Genomic DNA, 22403 nt, shown 5'->3' on the forward strand with positions numbered 1-22403 from the left:
TATTACCACAGGAATTCAGGCCCTTCAGTGAGTCCCCAACTCAAAATACCAAATTTCTGGAACATAAGCAGAAACATTGAGTTTTTAATAGGGAGGGCTTATTGTCATCCACAAGTACAGTTAATGATTCTAATGTTCCCATCTCTGCTGAAGACAAAGCCAGGACTCCCACCCCCCTGGGAGGCCCATGGGCCTCCATCTTCAAGTCACACAGTTCAGCTGAACTTTTTCCTGTAGAACAAAGAACAAAAGACATTTCCCTGTCCCTCTCAACCCCTGCTCAAGGCAAGGATGCTAGTCTCAGTTTCAAAAAAGAGGAAAGTTTTAAAGAGACAGAAAACATTTTTGCAGTTCTTTTTCAGACCATTCCCTCTGTTATGCACCTGGCTGGCAAGGATTGGGTAGGACAAAGTAAATGCTAGGGAGGCACGTCTCCTCCTCCCCTCCACCCACTTCTACCTTACAGCACCCACTACAGCAAGAATACAAGAAAATACTGGAAGCCTACAAACTTGACAAGAGGTAGGGGTGGACAGCAAAGGGACCTATGGCTGGGAAACCATCTATGTGAGAAAGACAGCACAATTACACTCACATCTGCAACAGGCAGTAGACCACCATGACCAGCTTTATAATGAAATTTTACTGTGGCTAAATGGGAGAGAAAAACTGCAGAAAAAATAACTAAGAAAGGTATTTGGAACTTGTTGCATCATTTGTGCTAATAATGAATAATTTTTCAGGGAATAAGGTCCTACTATTTTTTATGTATAAATATACCCCTGGCTTCATTTACAAGTATATTATCTATGAAAAGTTACTGAACCATCTGATAAATATTTACAGAGCACTCTTCTGTGCACCAGGCACTGTGCTAGTCCCTGAGGAACTGATGTGCAGTAAGATAGATGATGCCTTCAAGAAATTTACAGTCTAGTGGGAAAGCCAGGCAATAACCAAGTCACCTGAACCACAGATACAGTCATTTCAGGCTATGATCTGTGATGCAAAGGGGGAATCTGGGGAGATCTGCTTGAGGATGGGCACAGAGGAAGGCAAAGCAGAGAGTACAAGGGCCTCCCCATCCTTTTGATAGACCTTGGCCCTACACTGCAGCTGCTTGGTGCTCACAACGTGATTCCTCAGAATAGGAGCAAGGGCATTATCTGGGAGCTTCTTAGAGCTGCAGAATCTCAGATTTCCTAGAACTCCAGAAACAATCTGCATTTTAACAAGATCCCCAGGGTTTGTATGCACACCAAACTTTGAAAACTATTGCTCAGGATTGCTTTTAACTGCTGTATTTGCATATTTCATCTGCTCTGTCTGAATAACATGGAGCAATCCAAGTGCCCTCTCCCTCCTGCTATGGTCAGGCTCCCTGCATCCTCCTTGGGGTAACTTTGAGGCAGCATTTTACAGTCCTCCCTGGGCTTCCCACAGGAGTCACCCGGGGGCCGCTGTAGCTGGTTCCCTCTGTCTGCTGCTCTCTGTTCTCCTGCCTTCCCCCCACCTCCCAGAAAAAGCACTGCCTTTGGCTGGAAGATGGAAGGCCTACCTGCAGAGGTGATGTTGAACTGAGAACTGAAGGACGAACTCCCACCTGGTGAAGAGCTGTGAGTCAGAGCTCTTGACAAGAGGTAGGGATGGACAGGAAAGGGCCCTATGGCTAGAGAGGCAACAGTCAGAGGAAAAGCTAGAGTCTGGGAAAAGAAGTGCCATGCCCAGTGCTCCGGACTAGAATCAGGGCCAGTGAGGAGACAGCACAGTGGGAAGTTGTGCTAATACTGCCTGCAAGGCGAAGACTGATGCCTCCTGCACTAAAGCAGGTGACAGATGACTGTGGCCAGGAGAAGTCAGGTGGGAGCAGTGTCAAAAGATCCTAAGAGGCAGTGAGTGAGTCTTGACCTGTTGCCAAGTCTGGGTTGAAGATATCTGCAAAATATTCACATGCTCAACTAAATTTTGACAAGTGCTGTAAAATTAAGCCTGTCCTCCAATCTTACCTGTCCCTAATATGAACACTAAGGATGTGTAAGCTAATGACTACCCCCCCCAAAAAATGATTGCTACTCATGTAAAAATGTTCAACCCAGCAACTAGCATAGATTAAGTACTCAGTAACATTTCCTCCCTCCAAAATCTAGTAAATGTCCAAAGAGAAGTAACAGTAACTAAGTTATTCACTAACTCATCTCCTGGCTTTTGTGTTCCTGAACTTAGACTAATTTTCATTCATGGCATGTATGAGACACCATCTCTTGGCAGCCATTATGCTGGGTACTGGGGATTTCAACAAGAGCAAGATAAGGTTGCAGAGGAAAGCAGCCCTGGGAATTCTAATTCCACGTGGTAAGCATGATAAACATGCTATAAACAAAGGACTATTCGGCTAGAGGAAGAAGTATCTAACCCTTTCAATGGGAGTTGGGGAAAGGTTAATAGAAAAAAAAATACAGAATAAAACTGGTGCTTGAGTTGTACTCAAAGAGTAAAAGTTTGCCAGCCAAGGAAAAGAGGAAAAAAAATAGCATTTATCCCAGGAAATGGTCAGTGGGGCTGGAGGACAATGGCCATCTAAGTGACAGGAGGTGGGGTGGGGCTGTGGCTTAGGGAGTTTTCTTAACTTCAAGAAAGACCTGAAGCTCTTAATGTGTGCTTTATGGTTCTCTATGAGAAAGGGATAATATTTAGGCTTCTGCATATTATTTGACCACGGATAGTGTTTTCTAATGTTTTAATTAAAAAATAAATTAGTGGATTACCACCACAATGCCCATTAATTTTTTTTTTTTGATGCAGTTTTTGGCCAGGGCTAGGTTTGAACCTGCCACCTCTGGCATATGGGGCTGGTGCCCTACTCCTTTGAGCCACAGGCACCGCCCACACCCATCTATTTTTAGAGAAGAGGTCTCATCTGGCTCAGTCAGGTCTTGAACCTGTGAGCTCAGGGAATCCACCTGCCTTGGCTCCCCAGAATTGTAGGATTACAGGCATGAGCCACTGTACCCAGCCTCATCTATAGTGTGTTTTCTTGCTGTAAGTCTGAGGCCTGCTCTTTCAGACTCTCAGCTCTCCTATCTATATAAGAGGAAAATTCTCAGGATTTAGAGAAACTTTTAGATGCTTCCCTCCCATGGTTTCCCTAATAGTACTGTTCAAAAAATTACCTAGCACTTAAAATTTGGTAGTAATCTAACTTTCCCAACCTCTCTCGGATCAAATGAGGTTGAGTCAACATTTCTGATCTACCGTCCTCACAAACAGCTATGCAACATATTTTCTTTTCTTCGGATAAAAGCCTTATGCAGTTGCCTAAGACAAGTAAACACCCCACATCTCCCAAGGGACCTTTCCTCATCATACTGGATCCAATTGATTAGCTCAAACCAGACGATGTAGACAAAAGAATCCAAGTCAGGAGAGAAAACATTCAAGTTATAGTACAGACATTTACAGTTTATTATCTAAAAAGTCCCATATCTGGCCTATACATGGGTTTTGATTTTTTTTTCTTTTTTTTTTTATTGTTGGGGAATTCATTGGGTTTTGATTTTTTTAAAAAAATGCTTGAACCAGTTTAGGTAAATGAAAAAGTTCACATAAAAATCCAGATTTCCCATTTCTCTTTAAAAATTATAAGCTCCATCTATGCTAGGACCCTGTCACCTTGCTAGCTGCGATGCTGCTGCCTCCTGTACACATTCCCTTTTATAATCATGGATTTTTCAGTCTTAAAAAAAAATAGAAGAAATTTTTTTGAATCAGTATTGAGAAAATAAAAGATACACCAAATGGACTGATCAAGAAAAATGGGAAAGAGAATATTTCTATGTAGAAGAAAAAAGCACCCTTTCTTGTTTATTAGGCAAATGTCCAGCCCACTTTACTCTTCTGCAGCCTGACCTGATGGGCATTTAAGCTTGAGAACCTGACTAATGATGTGGGAAGGCTGGGCTGGTGTAAACCACCCTGAATAGGAATCACCTGTCTCTTCTTCATGATTCAGTCCCTCCTTTTATGAAGAAAGCTGATTGTACTAGATGGTTCCTTTTGTTTTGGACAGAAAATCTAAAACTCTGATTCCAATAAAGCCCAAAGCCTCTAAAAAGGGCAAGATAAGCCAATTCAGATCCTGCTGGGGTAATAAAAGACACTACTGACACCCAGTGGTCCATTAACTGCTCCAATTTTATGCCCTAACATTTCTCAGGACTGCAAGATATTCAGGTTCATTCTAAATCTTAATTTTGTCTTTAAGATGCAGGAAACAAAAAGTCACCAAAAGTTAACAACTCTTTAAAAATAGCATGTACTAGTTAACTTTCTAAATCTCTCTAATAAGAATCTGGCTATATCTTCTTTGGCTTAAATATATGCATTATATCAAAGCATTTGTATTCTACAATGTATTTCTTTTACATCGTGAAAACAAATATGCTTTTAAAATTCAAGATTTATTTCCCAGGAGGTAAAAGCCAAACACTCTGAACTGTTCCATAATTATTTCTTTGATTTATTAATTAGTCTTTTAAGCCTTGAAAAGTAAATAATAAATATCTGAGATTATGAGGACAGGGACTCGGTTTAACTAGTTTTGTGAAATCTCTCAGCACAGCCTCAAATCTTAAATCTTCTATAAGAAGTGACGGCCGAGGCAAAACTGGAATAATGAGTGACAGCCGAGGCAAAACTGTCAGGAGAAACGCATTTTGAGAACTTCTTTCACTTCCAGTGGGCTAATAATTACCAGAGCTTTAAAATCAGCAAGATCTAAAATATAACATTTGGGTGACATGTTGTCTGCCTAGCGAAGTAAAATAAAGGAGTGAAAATGTATTTTAATAATTATTGTTTCACATTGTAAGTTTTTGATTTTGACTAAAAGGATAAGTGGTCTGGTCTTCCAATCCAAACATAAGGTGAGAAAGGTGGGGGATTTAATGCTAGTTACAAAAATATCTAAGGATCTCTGGCCTTTTTATTAATGGAAAAGACACTAGCTGGTATCATGCCATAACTGAGAGGCTCCAGATAGACATTCAGGTAAAGAAAACATGAATTGAATCATAGGCACTTCCTCCTCTCAAAATAAAGGTGTAAAAAGAAGTAACAACCAAACAAGAAAATTGGGTGCAGTATATCCAAAAGGAAAGTGAACAGTCAAATTGATCCATTTGTGTAGAAGCACAGGCTACTGGACTCCATGCTAAATTGGATGAACAGTCTAGAAGATATTACCCTCTGCTTCATTAAGTGAAGCAATCGCAGGCTTAGGAGAAAAAACAAAATGTAAGAAAAAGAAACAGAAACCAGTTTCTCCAAAAATGGTTGCACCCAATCCCAGCTGAATTTTCCCTCTCCCACCTGATCCACAGGCTGCAGAGAGAGGGATGGAACACACTGACACCTTTCAGCTACAGCTGTAGGATGAGACTGGTCTCAGATAATAGTGGGTCAAGGGCCAGAGAGAATTTGCTCAGAGGAAAAGGTAGGATACTGAGCAGCTCTCCTCAATAGGAGTAATACAAATGGGAGCAACGTGCTAACCTGAAAATATCCAAAAGGTACCACAGAAAAAAAGATGAACATCTTTGTTGCATAGAAAACATATCTCAAGAATCATTTCCATGTACTTTGTCAAATAGAATAAATTAATGAGAATAATATTTAGAAAGCAATATAAAAAAAAAAACCTCTCAAAGTCTAGCCAATAAACAAAATAGGAAGGTATATGGCAGACCTAAGGGGAAAAATTAAGAATAAAACTGAAATAATACCATTTTAGAACTAATGGATAAATTAGAAACTGTGAGTCAGGGAATAGATATAATTGAAAATGATATGATGGACATAGAAGAAGGATTTAAGATAGTCACAGTAGATACAGAAGGGGCAAAATAAAGCTAATGAAGACCAGATAAGATATATAAAATAGAAAGCTATTGTAGTCTAAAGAGAGAAAAATCCCACAAGTAGTGTAGGTTGAATTGTGTTCCCTAAAAAGATCTGTTGAGCACCTGTGAGTATGATTTTCTTTGTAAATAGGGTCCTTTTATTTTGATTTCTGTCTTGATTGGCTGTTCAAATGTGATAGAGATTGTAAATGTAATCAGCTGAAGATGAGATCAGACTCATTTGGTGACCTCTAATCCAGTGTGACTGGCGTCTTTATAAAAGAGAACAGAGACCCAAACAGACAGCACCAGGTGAAGACACAGAGACACACAGGAAGGTGATGACCACCTGAAGATAGAGGCAGAGATTAGTGTGAAGTATCTACAAGCCAAGGATTGTCCACAGTTACCAGAAGCAAGACAGACACGGAACAGATTCTCCCTCAGAGCCCGCAAGAGGAATCAACACATCTGACATCCTGATTGTGAACTAGTAGCCTCCAGAATTGTAAAGGAATAAATTTCTACCATTTTAAGCCCCTGTGTTTGTAACAATTTTGTTATAGCTGCTCTCAGAAACTAGTACAAATAGCCAGTCTTACATATGAGACAATAGCATGAATCATTTAGATACATATATTTTAGCACGATTTTGTAAATTTAAGAAACAAGAAAACTACATATTGATATGACATAATCATGTTCCAGAAAGATTTGAAATAGTTGTTTGATACCAAACTCTACCACGTTAAGCAACTGAACCTTCAGAATATAAAATTCACTCAGCTTAGAGGCAAAGAGGGGTACCTATCTGTAAGTCCTCCCTTTAAAAAAAAGAGAGAGAAAAGAAAAAGTTGTTTTTGAGGAGGTGATGAAATACAGCGAATCGAGACAGAAATCAAAATAAAAAATCTCAACTTAAATGAAACAATTTGGAGTAAACGATGAATAAATTTAAATATAATACCACTAAAAACAACACTGGGAATTAGGATTGGGAAATAAAATAGAAATATTATAAATATTGGTGATATCTTAAAAAGCAACTCATAGTATTTTAGAGAGGTATAGGAGTCGGACACTGGGAATTCAACATGAGTGGAGCATGGTCCTTCTTGTCCAAAAGTTTATAACCTCTGTCACATTTGAATATTTTATTAGATTTTTTTTTTTTTTTTTTTTTTTTTTTTTTTTTTTGTGGTTTTTGGCCGGGGCTGGGTTTGAACCCGCCACCTCCGGCATATGGGACCGGCGCCCTACTCACTGAGCCACAGGCGCCGCCCTGAATATTTTATTAGATTTTTATGTTAGAATCATGATAGCCACTCACATCCTAGCACGTAGCAGGCATCAATCAAGGTGCTTTGTGTGTACACATGTACATTATTGTCTTCCTTTTGCCTTTTATGAAGAAGTATTTACCTAAAGTTTATGAAATTTAATTGAAGTTTCTTTTTTGTTTATTTGTTTGCTAAATCTATTTTTATTTTTATCTTTTGAGACAGAGTCTGCCTTTGCTGCCTGGGTAGAGTACTGTGGCATTATAGCTCACAGAAGCCTCAAACTCCTGGGATCAAGTGATCCTCTTCCATCAGTTTTTCTGTTTTTACTAGAGACAGGGTCAGGCTGGTCTTGAACTCTTGAGCTCAGGGGATCCTTCCACCTTGGCCTCCCAGAGTGCTAGGATTACAGGCATGAGCCACTGTGCCTGGCCTGCTAAATTTAAGTAAAATTAAATTTAAGTTTTTTTTTTTTTTTTTTTTTTTTAATGAGAAGAAGAAAGAAGGAAAGAAATGAAAAGGAAGGAAAAATGAAAGGGAGAAAAGGAAAGGAAGAAGCCTGGGATCCAGTTTTAGCTTAACCATCGATTAGCTGCTGTGCGCCCTTAGACACAGCCTAACGCTTCTGTATCTTAGACCAGGAGGATGGCGCCAAATGCTACCATATGAGTTTCCTTTTTCTTCCTTTAATTACAGAACACCAGATTTTAGTTGGGTACATGATTACCCAATATAAGGATTACAATTCCCAGCTGGTGTGACTGTGTGACCATACCACAACCAAATGGTATGTAACCATATTTTGTATAATTTCTGAGAAGAGGTCTTAAAGGGGAAGGGTCTGCCTCCTCCCCTCCCCACTCACCTGCCATGCAGATGTGAGAAGTGGAGCTCCTTCTTCCATAGTGATGATAAGGCCATATGCTGAGCAGGCAGGAACGGAAAGCTGTCAGCAGCCTGAATCTCAGAAGATTATGGAGCTGTCACACCAGTGCTGGTCTGCCTATTTCCAGACATTACAGGAGAGAGAAACAAATGTCTGTCTTCAGTTATAGCTAATTCTAATCATCACATAGATAAGTGACGTTCTGTTTTATCATTTAAAGCACCAGAAACCCTTAACTCACAGTAAAACAATCACAAAATAACTGTCAGGTTGAAGTGGGGTGGGGAGAAGCCCTTATCAGTGAGAAAGGTAAAGTTCAGAGAGGAAAATGATCTACTAGCAAAGAGCAAAACTCACATCTGGGCCTGGCTCAGTGTGATGTGGCTGGTACTCACCAGCAACACAACAGTGTCTCCTGTATCCTCCGCCCCTTCCCTCAATCCTCCTCAGTTCAAGAAATATGAAAGCAACTTTCTCCCTCATCAAATGTGGGGACCTGACAAAATATTTTAATCATGCAAAAATGAACAGGCCAAAAGACAATGAACATCATTTTCAGAAGCTGACAAACAATTTTTGACCAAGAGAGAAAAGGAATAATGAAGGGAAGGAATCGGAGAGGAGCTGACAACCAATTCTAAGCTCTCTCAGCTTCTACTCTATCCACCTTGAGTTCAACTCGTGATTGCCTCCCAAACATTTGTCTCCAGCCACATCTCTCTCCAGCTCTAAGGAGAGACTCAAAGCCATCCATTCAACAAATAATGGTAAAGATCTACATGCGAGCCACTGTGCTAGACAGTAGAAATCCAGTATGTGTAAGAAGTGGCCCCTGCCTTCCAAAGGTTTATTCTCTTGAAGAAACTATCATATTTGAATGCTTTATTACATGTTTTATATTAAATCATGATAGCTGCTCACATCCTAGTATGAAATAGGCATCGATCGAGCTGCTTTACATGCATACTAGGAGTTTCAAACAAGAAATACATAAGAAATGTATATTATTATCCTCATTTTACAGAAGAGGAGGTAAGGCACATTGCAATGAAACAATATATCCGAAGTTACACAGCAAATTGTATACATTATGTCATTTAAAATTCACAATAGTCTTAATTACTAGAACCTGTATACATATAATATCCTCGTTGGCAAAGGGGTGGGAAAACAGGTGCATGTAGATGAGTGTTGGGAGTATAAACTGATATGGCTTTAGGGGAAGAGGTATGATGATAAAATGACTTACTTAAAAATCTTATAGGAAATGGAACTCAGATACTGAATTCCAAATTGAGCCTCTTCTAAAACCTTACAGTGTAACAAGTGCTACTCTATGAGTAAGCAGTGAACCTAACAGAAGCACTAAGGGAGGGACATCCAAGGAAACAGGTCGGGAACATTCATAATGTGTGTCTTAATGGAAGAGACATACAAACTGAGTCCAAAGTGGTGATTAAGCCCTTGCTGGGGAACGGCTTTCCAAGTTGAGACAACTGAATACAAAATCCTGCAGGCAGACAGAACACTTGCTTCATCTGGGGAAGGACCAGCCCCATGACTAGAAATTAGAATGGAAATGGCATCTCTCTTTGAGGGCCTCCTTAGTCTCCAAGTGTCCACAGCTAAAGACAATCTTTCTCTAATAGTTTACTCCACTTCCTGCTTCTCTGGTTTCCTTATCTTAACAATTCATGTTTCAAGCCTTAAAATCACCTCAGACATGCCCCTCTCCCTGTGTCTATATTCAACTCCTTACCATGTCTTATTAAATTATTTCACATTTATCCCTTTTTGTTATTCCCACTGCCACATCGTGGGCATACCCTTATCCACCACAGGTCTGGACGAGAGCAAAATCCCACCAGCCTAGAACTTCCAGCCTGCTTTCCCAAAGGCCACAGCCACCCGAGATCACAGGTCTCATGGGCATACGGCAAAATGTGGCATTTCCCCCACGTACACAAACACCGAATACATAAAGCACTAAATATGTGGACTTAGCCTTACAAGCCACCTGTGCAGATAATACAGTTATTTTTCTTCTCAAACTTTGAAAGATTAAAAACATCAGTGATATCCATTGTTGACAAAGATGTGAGGAAATGGGCATACACAGATTTCTTTGGGAATGAAAATTGATACAATTACTATGGAAAGCAGTCGAGTCATGTGTATCAACAACCTGACCTTTCCCAGTAATTCCACTTCAAAGTGTTTCTCCTTGAGAAGAATGGTGGACCTGAGTCCCAATCAGAGCCTATGAGGACGCTTATTATAGCATCATCAAAAACTGAAAACTATGTTATCAATCATTAACTTAATTTTAAAAACTATATTTAAGAGAATGCTGTCCAGCTAATATAGTGCAGACACACATTTATTGACATGAAGAATTGCCAGTGTGAATACATGTGTGTTTATACACAGAGTGAGAAAAAAAAAATCTGTAGGCAATAAAAAAGCTTGAGTAGTAAGGTCTCATTTTTGTATATAATCTATATATCAGTAACCCCAATAAATTCCATAGTCAAACTTAGTCCCAATAACATAACTAAAGAAAAGCAATCCGTCTATTAGAGAAAGACAAAAGGCTAAAATCAAAGAAGCACAGTCCTGAAACTGAGATCGAATTCTTGTTTGTATCTAAGGAGAGCCAATGCATCACCCCAAACAACTCTTCTTACTTCATTCATCCTTTGTTCCCTGGTCTCTCTGTATCTCACATCCTGGTGCCGCACAGAAGCTTTCATCTCCCTCCATTCCTCACTCTCCACCACACACCAAAATCTCTCCGACACATGCCCTCTTTCTAGTAATCCCATTTTCCCTCCACGCTCTTGTAAATCAGCCACATTCTTCTCCAAAGACCACTGTGGGTCGTCAGTGACCCTTGGCTGATGAGCCAGGGAAGGGAGAGAGGAAAGGAATGGGGAATAAAAAAGTATCGGGAAAGTTGTCAGAAGCCAGTGTAACAATACTCATTAGATGTAAGTTTTGTGAATGGAGAGTCTTGGAAATATCATTTTTCTGATCAAACGGGGCTGGCACAAAATTTGTAGAGACAGAAAGTAGATTAGAGGTTACTGGGGACTAGGAGAAGGGGAGGAATGTGTTACTGACAATGATTACGGAGTATCCATTTGGGGGGATAAAACATTTTTGGAAATAGTGGTAACAGTGATGACTGTAGCTAATAATAATATATCACATATTTAAAAATAGCTAGAAGAGAGGATTTTATTATTTTATTTATTTATTTATTTTATTGTTGGGGATTCATTGAGGGTACAATAAGCCAGGTTACACTGATTGCAATTGTTAGGTAAAGTCCCTCTTGCAATCAGGTCATGCCCGCATAAAATGTGACACACACCAAGGCCCCATCCCCCTCCCTCCTTCCCTCTTTCTGCTTCCCCCCCCATAAACTTAATTGTCATTAATTGTCCTCATATCAAAATTGAGTACATAGGACTGACGCTTCTCCATTCTTGTGATGCTTTACTAAGAATAATGTCTTCCACTTCCATCCAGGTTAATACGAAGGATGTAAAGTCTCCATTTTTTTTAATGGCTGAATAGTATTCCATGGTATACATATACCACAGCTTGTTAATCCATTCCTGGGTTGGTGGGCATTTAGGCTGTTTCCACATTTTGGCGATTGTAAATTGAGCTGCAATAAACAGTCTAGTACAAGTGTCCTTATGATAAAAGGATTTTTTTCCTTCTGGGTAGATGCCCAGTAATGGGATTGCAGGGTCAAATGGGAGGTCTAGCTTGAGTGCTTCGAGGTTTCTTCATACTTCCTTCCAGAAAGGTTGTACTAGTTTGCAGTCCCACCAGCAGTGTAAAAGTGTTCCCTTCTCTCCACATCCACGCCAGCATCTGCAGTTTTGAGATTTTGTAATATGGGCCATTCTCGCTGGGGTTAGATGGTATCTTAGGGTGGTTTTGATTTGCATTTCTCTAATATATAGAGATGATGAACATTTTTTCATGTGTTTGTTAGCCATTCGTCTGTCATCTTTACAGAAGGTTCTATTCATGTCTCTTGCCCATTGATGTATGGGATTGTTGGCTTTTTTCATGTGAATTAATTTGAGTTCTCTATAGATCCCAGTTATCAAGCTTTTGTCTGATTGAAAATATGCAAATATCCTTTCCCATTCTGTAGGTTGTCTCTTTACTTTGGTTATTGTCTCCTTAGCTGTACAGAAGCTTTTCAGTTTAATGAAGTCCCATTAGTTTATTTTTGTTGTTGTTGCAATTGCCATGGCAGTCTTCTTCATGAAGTCTTCCCCCAGGCCAATATCTTCCAGTGTTTTTCCTATGCTTTCTTTGAGGATTTTATTGTTTCATGCCTTAAATTTAAGTCCTTTATCCATCTTGAATCAATTTTTGTGAGTGGGGAAAGGTGTGGGTCCAGTTTCAGTCTTTTACATGTAGACATCCAGTTCTCCAAACACCATTTATTGAATAGGGAGTCTTTCCCCCAAGGTATGTTCTTGTTTGGTTTATCGAAGATTAGGTGGTTGTAAGATGTTAGTCTCATTTCTTGGTTTTCAATTCGATTCCAAGTGTCTATGTCTCTGTTTTTGTGCCAGTACCATGCTGTCTTGACCACTATGGCTTTGTAGTACAGACTAAAATCTGGTATGCTGATGCCCCCAGCTTTATTTTTATTACTAAGAAGTGCCTTAGTTATACGGGGTTTTTTCCAGTTCCATACAAAATGCAGAATCATTTTTTCCAAATCTTGACAGTACGATGTTGGTATTTTGATAGGAATGGCATTGAATAGGTAGATTGCTTTGGGAAGTATAGACATTTTAACAATGTTGATTCTTCCCATCCATGAGCATGGTATGTTCTTCCATTTGTTAATATCCTCTGCTATTTCCTTTCTGAGGATTTCATAGTTTTCTTTATAGAGGTCCTTCACCTCCTTTATTAGGTATATTCCTAGGTATTTCATTTTTTTTTGAAACTATGGTGAAGGGAGTTGTGTCCTTAATTAGCTTCTCATCTTGACTGTTATTAGTGTATACAAAGGCTACTGACTTGTGGACATTGATTTTATATCCTGAAACATTACTGTATTTTTTGATGACTTCTAGGAGTCTTGTGGTTGAGTCTTTGGGGTTCTCTAAGTATAAGATCATGTCGTCAGCAAAGAGGGAGAGTTTGACCTCCTCTGCTCCCATTTGGATTCCCTTTATTTCCTTGTCTTGCCTAATTGTATTGGCTAGAACTTCCAGCACTATGTTGAATAGTAAAGGTGACAGAGGACAACCTTGTCTGGTTCCAGTTCTAAGAGGAAAAGCTTTCAGTTTTACTCCATTCAGTTAAATATTAGCTGTGGTTTTGTCATAGATAGCTTCAATCAGTTTTAGAAATGTGCCACCTATGCCTATACTCTTCAGTATTCTAATTAGAAAAGGATGCTGGGACTTGGAGGGAGACAAGATGGTGGACTGAACCCAGCTTTCAACAGAGGCTCCCGTCCAGAAGGAGAGTTAAGGGACAGGAATTTAGTAAATATCCTGGTGGACTTGAGCCTCACCAAGAGAGAAGGTTGAAGAACGCACATCAACACCGCTGAGGCAAGCTGTGATCACAAGGGCGCAAACAAAAGGTACAAAATCCACCACCAAGCGGACGGGAGTCCCCCTCCCCCATGAGACCGGCTCAAGAGCCCCACAATTAAACAAGTGGGCAGAAATTAAAGGCCCTCCCACTACACTCCACGGGAGAGACCTTCTAAAAACTGGACCTACCTCCCCTACTGGGGTGCCGTGGTGTTCTCCTGCCAGGCATAAAACTGAATAAAACTTTAAAAATCCTTTGCCGGCAACCCTGAATTCCCAACACTCCCCTCCCGCCCACTGAGGTCTGGAGGCCTGTCCCCCAGGAGTTCCGATCCTTGAGTGATTTCTCAAGGGGAGTGGACAGTCCCCGAGTTGCGACTGGTCAACATTGACTCTGAGGCACGCGAGTGAGGAGAGGGCAGCGGGCTGAGGGGGAATCACACCTCGGCGGCACTTCCCTGCGGATTAGGTGCAGCAGCCCTCCCCGGGCAACATTACGGGGCCGGGCACAAAACTAAATAAAACTCTAGCTTCCCCGCTGAGAGCTGAGAGCCCCTACTCTCACTTGGGGTCTGGAGGTTTATCCCCCAGGAGTTCGGATCCTTGGGTGATTTCTCGAGGGGAGTGCACAGTGCCCGAGCTGCGTCAGGTCAGCGCTGACTCTGAGACACGTGAGCAAGGAGAGGGCACTCTGCTGAGGCGGCAAGCCTTGGCGGCACTTCCCTGTGGTGCGGTGCAACAGCCCTCCCCGGGCGGGCATAAAACTGAATGAAACTCTAGCTCCCCCCCACTCCCAATCGGGGTCTGGGGGCCTATCCCCCAAGAGTTCGGATTCTTGGGGGATCTCTTGAGGGGTGTGGACCCAGCATAAACTGCGGCCACTCAGTGCTGACTCTGGGGCATGAGACAGAGGAGAAAAGGGTCGGCTGAGTGCCCACACCAGAGCAGCAGTTCCCAGGAGGTAGATCAACAGCCGTTTTTTCTTTAACGGAAGAACGCTCACTTCTGGATATTCTGAGGCCACAACCCCTGTCTCCCTGGGCAACCAGAGGAGGCCACCGGTGAGCGGGGGATTTCCTGACACTGCTCACAAACCCGGGAAGCTTCCAAGGCGGGGCCGACCCAGAGAGGTGATCGGACGCAAACCTCCAGTAGCAAAGAGGACACAAACCTCCAGCAGCAAAGACGTTTGAACTCAGAACAGCCCGTCTTCTGTAGACGATTTCGGCAGGAACGGAGACAGAACCCCGCAAAGTTGTCTGTTCTGTTCTGTTGTGTTAGCAGCATCCATCAGGGACGGGGCTAAGCCTGAGTGAACACCTCCTTCCCATCACCTGCATCAAGCACTCAAAGATGTCAGGCCCCATCTCCTCCTGCTAGATAGCGGCAGTCTGCGGGGGCCTGGCGGACTTCCTTGCGATTCAGGCAGGTGCAAACCCCTGGAGTGTCTGTTCACTGCAGGCAACTGGGTTAGCCATCTGCAGAGATACCAGTGACTGGGTCCGATGGAGGGGCAAAGTGGGGAAGGAGACGTCAACCTTCCCAGACTGCTCTGTTTGCTGGGTGGCTCCTCCTGACTCCACGCTGCACTGGGGTGAGCCGTGTCAGAGGAGTCACCAGGCCCCTGTGATCCAGTTCCCAGAGACCTCTTGAACTCTCCCACCCGAGACAGGTGCCGATTGAAACAGTTGATTTGGACCTTTTGAACTGGGCTAATAGACTGAGGACTTTTCAGGCGGTGCCCTGGGTGTGCGGTTGTAGGAAGGTTTGATTCTCCTTTTCCAACTGGGGCCAGAGGTGGATGGGCGGGGTGACTTAATTGCTGATTTTTCCACACAGCTGAGACTTCAAGGCAGAGTAAATATTACAATAGGCTCGAACAGAAACCAGCTGAAAACAAGACAGAACCACTTTGCTCCACCACACCAGACAGGGCCCCAGTTTCTCAGGCCACAACACTGTACGGCCCCTCAATAAAGCCCCAGGGGAAAAACCAAAGGGAGTAAAATAACCATGGGGAGGAATCAGCGGAAAAACTCTGGTAACATGAATAACCAGAATAGATCAACCCCCACAAGAAAAGATACGGCAGATGTGATTGAAGATCCCATTCATAAACAACTGGCTGAGATGTCAGAAATCCAATTCAGAATTTGGATTGCAGACAAGATTAATAAAATGGAATTAGGAATTCGAGGAGAAATTCAAAAGTTTTCTCAAGAATTTAACGAATTTAAAGACAAAACCACCAAAGACTTAGACACACTAAAGCAAGAATTTACAGCCCTCAAAGATATGAAAAATACAGTAGAATCCCTCAGCAACAGAATGGAGCAAGCAGAAGAAAGGATTTCTGACATTGAAGATAAAGTCTTCGAACGCTCCCAATCTCTCAAAGAGGAAGAGAAATGGAGAGCAAAAACGGATCACTCTCACTATTCACTTTTGCAAATTAAGCTTTATAAAAACTCAGAACTTGCCAATTTTATGATTTCTTAGGTTGAGTCAGTCTGGATATTTATAAAGGAGAGAGGAGGTGGCATTTATAAATTGAGACAGAATACTGATTAGAGAGAAAGTATTTCCACTAAATTTCCTTACCTGAAAACTTATATTTCTAAACAGGATGAAAAGGCTTCCCCAACCTCCTGGTTGGTCATCAGTGTCTCACCCGTTCCTACCTCTTCCTGCCCATAATCGCTCAATCCTGGTAAAATTCCATTCGATTGGTTTCTGTTTAGTAAAGTTACTTGCACTACTTAGATGGTGCCTTCCTTCTATTAAGATTGGATTGTCCACATAATATTACTAATTTTTCAGTCCGTAATATTTTTTAAATTCACGTTTTATAATTTTCTTTTTTACCTAGGGTTATTTAGAAGTGTATTTCTTCTTATAACTTTCAAACATATGGGGTTTTCTAATTACCTTTCTGCTTTTGATTTCTAGCTAATACTTGGAAATATGCTAGATTTGCTTCATGTATGTGTTTTGTTTGCATTAAAAATAATTTACATTCAAAAAAAAAAACGGATCACTCGCTCAGAGAGCTCTCAGATAATTCAAAAAAAAGCAATATAAGAATTATAGGGATTTCTGAGAATGGTGAAGTGGCCTCCTTCTGCATGAAATTATGAAAGAAAATTTTCCAGACATGCCTAGAGAATCTGAAATTCAGATAGCAGACAGCTTCAGAACCCCAGCACGATTCAACCCCAATAAGTCATCCCCAAGACAAATCATAATTAGCTTCACTAAAGTTAACATGAAAGAGAAGATTCTCAAAGCAGTCCGGCGAAAGAAAAGTATTACGTACAAAGGTAAGTATATTGAATAACTGCAGATCTCTCTGCTGAAAATTTTCAAGCCAGAAGAGGGTGGTCATCAACTTTTAATCTCCTAAAGCAAAATAACTTTCAACCCAGGATCTTGTATCCAGCTAAACTGAGTTTCATCTATGATGGAGAAATTAAATACTTCAATGACATTCATATGTTGAAAAAATTTGCCATAAGTAAACCAGCTCTTCAGGATATTCTCAGACGTATCCTCCACAATGACCAACCCAATCCTATACCACAAAAGTAAACTCACGCAGAAACTTCGGATCAAACTCCAACTTCCACACTGGCGAAAGGATTAAAAATGTCCACTGGACCTTTGAAAAACTCGATACCCAAAATTCCACCAGACTTATCAATACTCTCCATTAATGTCAACGGCTTAAACTGTCCTCTAAAGAGGCATAGGTTAGCTGACTGGATACAAAAACTCAAGCCAGATATTTGTTGCATACAAGAGTCACCTCTCAACTTAAAAGACAAATACAGACTCAGGGTAAAAGGATGGTCATCCATATTTCAGGCAAATGGTAATCAGAAAAAAGCAGGTGTTGCAATTTTATTTGCAGATACAGTAGGCTTTAAACCATCAAAAGTAAGGAAGGACAAGAATGGTCATTTCATATTTGTTAAGGGTAATACTCAATATGAGGAGATCTCAATTATTAATATCTATGCACCCAACCAGAATGCACCTCAATTTATAAGAGAAACTCTATCAGACTTGATTTCCTCCAGCTCCATAATCATCGAAGATTTCAACACTCCTTTGGCAGTGTTGGATCGATCCTCCAGCAAGAAGCTGAGCAAAGAAATCTTAGATTTAAACCTAACCATCCAATATTTAGATTTAGCAGACATCTACAGAACATTTCATCCCAACAAAACTGAATACACATACTTCTCAACAGCCCACGGAACTTACTCCAAAATTGACCACATTTTAGGTCACAAGTCTAACCTCAGTAAATTAAAAGGAATAGAAATTATTCCATGCATCTTCTCGGACCATCATGGAATAAAACTTGAATTGAGTAACAACATGAATCTGCATACTCATACAAAAACATGGAAGTTAAATAACCTTATGCTGAATGATAGCTGGGTCAGAGATGAGATTAAGAAAGAAATCACCAATTTTTTGGAACAAAACGACAATGAAGACACAAACTATCAGAACCTCTGGGACACAGCAAAGGCAGTTCTAAGAGGGAAATTTATAGCACTGCAAGCCTTCCTCAAGAGAACGGAAAGAGAGGAAGTTAACAACTTAATGGGACATCTCAAGCAACTGGAAAAGGAAGAACAGTCCAACCCCAAACCCAGTAGAAGAAAAGAAATAACCAAAATTAGAGCAGAATTAAATGAAATTGAAAACAAAAGAATAATACAACAGATCAATAAATCAAAAAGTTGGTTTTTTGAAAAGGTCAATAAAATAGATAAACCTCTGGCCAACCTAATCAGGAAAAAAAGAGTAAAATCTCTAATCTCATCAATCAGAAACAACAAAGACGAAATAACCACAGACTCATCAGAAATCCAAAAAATCCTTAATGAATATTACAAGAAACTTTATTCTCAGAAATATGAAAATCTGAAGGAAATTGACCGATACTTGGAAGCACGCCACCTTCCAAGACTTAACCAGAATCAAGTGGAAATGTTGAACAGACCCATATCAAGTTCAGAAATAGCATCAACTATACAAAATCTCCCTGAAAAGAAAAGCCCGGACCAGATGGTTTCACGTCAGAATTCTACAAAACCTTTAAAGAGGAATTAGTACCTATATTACTCAACGTGTTCGAAAATGTAGAAAAAGACGGAAGACTACCCAACACGTTCTACGAAGCAAACATCACCCTGATCCCCAAACCAGGAAAAGACCCAACAAGAAAAGAAAATTATACACCAATATCACTAATGAATATAGATGCAAAAATATTCAAGATCCTAACAAACAGAATCCAGCAACACATCAAACAAATTATACATCATGACCAAGTTGGTTTTAACCCAGGGCCTCAGGCTGTTTCAATATATGTAAATCTATAAATGTAGTTCAGCACATAAACAAATTAAAAAACAAAGACCATATGATTCTCTTAATTGATGCAGAAAAAGCTTTTGATAATATCCAGCATCCCTTCATGATCAGAACACTCAAGAAAATTGGTCTAGAAGGAACATTTCTTAAACTGATAGAGGCCATCTACAGCAAACCCACCGCCAATATCATATTGAATGGAGTGAACTTGGAATCATTTCCACTCAGATCAGGAACCAGACAAGGCTGCCCATTGTCTCCATTGCTTTTCAACATTGTAATGGAAGTTTTAGCCACCGCAATTAGGGAAGAAAAGGCGATCAAGGGTATCCATATAGGGTCAGAAGAGATCAAACTTTCGCTCTTCGCAGATGATATGATTGTGTATCTGGAAAACACTAGGGACTCTACTACAAAACTCCTAGAAGTGATCAAGGAATACAGCAGCGTCTCAGGTTACAAAATCAACATCCATAAATCGGTAGCCTTTATATATACCAACAACAGTCAAGTTGAAAAAGCAGTTAAGGACTCTATCCCATTCACAGTAGTGCCAAAGAAGATGAAATATTTGGGAATTTACCTAACAAAAGATGTGAAAGATCTCTATAAAGAGAACTATGAAACTCTAAGAAAAGAAATAGCTGAAAATGTTAACAAATGGAAAAACATACCATACTCATGGCTAGCAAGAATCAACATTATCAAAATGTCCATACTACCCAAAGCAATATATAATTTCAATGCACTCCCTATTAAAGCTCCACTGTCATATTTTAAAGATCTTGAAAAAACATTACTTCATTTTATATGGAATCAGAAAAAACCTCGAATAGCCAAGACATTACTCAGAAATAAAAACAAAACAGGAGGAATCACACTACCAGACCTCAGACTTTACTACAAATCGATAGTGATCAAAACAGCATGGTATTGGCACAAAAACAGAGAAGTAGATATCTGGAACAGAATAGAGAACCAAGAGATGAATCCAGCTACTTACCGCTATTTGATTTTTGACAAGCCAATTAAAAACATCCAGTGGGGAAAAGATTCCCTATTTAACAAATGGTGCTGGATGAACTTTCTGGCAACCTGCAGAAGACTGAAATTGGACCCACACCTTTCACCATTAACTAAGATACACTCTCATTGGATTAAATATTTAAACATAAAACATGAAACTATAAAAATACTAGAGGAGAATGCAGGGAAAACCCTTGAAGAAATTGGTCTGGGTGAGTATTTCATGAGGAGAACCCCCCGGGCAATTGAAGCAGCTTCAAAAATACACTACTGGGACTTGATCAAACTAAAAATCTTCTGCACAGCTAAGAACACAGTAAGCAAAGCAAGCAGACAGCCCTCACAATGGGAGAAGATATTTGCAGGGTATATCTCTGACAAAGGTTTAATAACCAGAATCCAGAGAGAACTCAAACGCATCACCAAGAAAAAAACAAGAGATCCCATCGCAGACTGGGCAAGGGATTTGAAGAGAAACTTCTCTGAAGAAGACAGGCGCACGGCCTTCAGACATATGAAAAAATGCTCATCATCTTTAATCATCAGAGAAATGCAAATCAAAACTACCTTGAGATATCATCTAACTCCAATGAGACTAGCCTATATCACAAAATCTCAAGACCAGAGATGTTGGCGTGGTTGCGGAGAAAAGGGAACACTTCTGCACTGCTGGTGGGAATGCAAATTAATACATTCCTTTTGGAAAGATATATGGAGAACACTCAGAGATCTAAAAATAGATCTGCCATTCAATCCTGTAATTCCTCTGCTGGGCATATACCCAGAAGACCAAAAATCACAACATAACACAGATATTTGTACCAGAATGTTTATTGCAGCCCAATTCATAATAGCTAAGTCATGGAAAAAGCCCAAGTGCCCATCAATCCACGAATGGATTAATAAATTGTGGTATATGTATACCATGGAATACTATGCAGCCTTAAAGAAAGATGGAGACTTTACCTCTTTCATGTTTACATGGATGGACTGGAACATATTCTTCTTAGTAAAGTATCTTAAGAATGGAAGAAAAAGTACCCAATGTACTCAACCCTACTATGAAACTAATTTGGGGCTCTCACATGAAAGCTATAACCCAGTTACAACTTAACAATAGGGGGAAGTGGGAAAGGAGGGGGTGGGGAGAGGGAGGGGGATGGGTGGGATCACACCTGTGGTGCATCTTACAGGGGTATTTCCGAGATTTGGTAGATGTAGAATGTAAATGTTTTGGCACAGTAACTGAGATAACGCCGGAAAGGCTATGTTAACCACTGTGATAAAAATGTGTCAAATGCTCTATGAAGCGAGTGTATGATGCCCCATGATCATATCAATGTATACAGTTATGATTTAATAAAAAAAAAAAAGAAAAGGATGCTGGGTTTTATCAAATGCTTTTTCTGCATCTATTGAGAGGATCATGTGATCTTTATTTTTGCCTCTGTTAATATGGTGGATAACGTTTATGGTCTTGCGTATGTTAAACCAGCCTTGCATCCCTGGGATGAAGCCTACTTGATCATGATGAATGACTTTTTTGATGATAAGGTGTAATCTATTGGCTAGGATTTTGTTGAGAATTTTTGCATCTATATTCATGAGTGAGGTTGGTCTGAAATTCTCCTTTTTGTTTGGGTCTTTTCCTGGTTTTGGTATCAGGTTGATGTTTGCTTCATAGAATGTGTTGGGGAAGATTCCTTCTTCCTCAATTTTTTGGAATAATTTCTTCAGTACAGGAATAAGCTCTTCCTTGAAGGTTTGATAGAATTCTGGTGTGAAGCCATCTGGACCAGGGCATTTTTTGGTTGGAAGATTTTTTATACTTTCTTTGATCTCAGTACTTGAAATCGGTCTGTTCAGGAGCTCTATTTCTTCCTGGCTGAGTCTAGGGAGAGTGTGATTCCAAATATTGATCCATTTCCTTCACATTGTCAAATTTCTGGGCATAGAGTTTCTGGTAGTATTTAAGATGATATCTTGTATCTCTGTGGGATCAGTTGTTATTTCCCCTTTATCATTTCTGATTGAGGTTACTAGAGATTTTACTTTTCTATTTCTAGTTAGTCTGGCCAATGGTTTATCTATTTTATTTATTTTTTCAAAAAACCAACTCCTTGTTTCATTAATTTTCTGAATGATTCTTTTGTTTTCAATTTCATTGATCTCTGATTTGATTTTGGATATTTTTTTCTTGTACTGAGTTTAGGCTTAGATTGTTCTTCTTTTTCCAATTCCATAAGATCTCTTGTGAGATTGTTGATGTGATCTCTTTCTGTTTTTCGAATGTAGGCATCTGAAGTGATGAATTTTCCTCTCAAAACTGCTT

Source organism: Nycticebus coucang, chromosome 17 (genome assembly GCF_027406575.1).
Source record: "Nycticebus coucang isolate mNycCou1 chromosome 17, mNycCou1.pri, whole genome shotgun sequence".
NCBI classification, from domain to species: domain Eukaryota; kingdom Metazoa; phylum Chordata; class Mammalia; order Primates; family Lorisidae; genus Nycticebus; species Nycticebus coucang.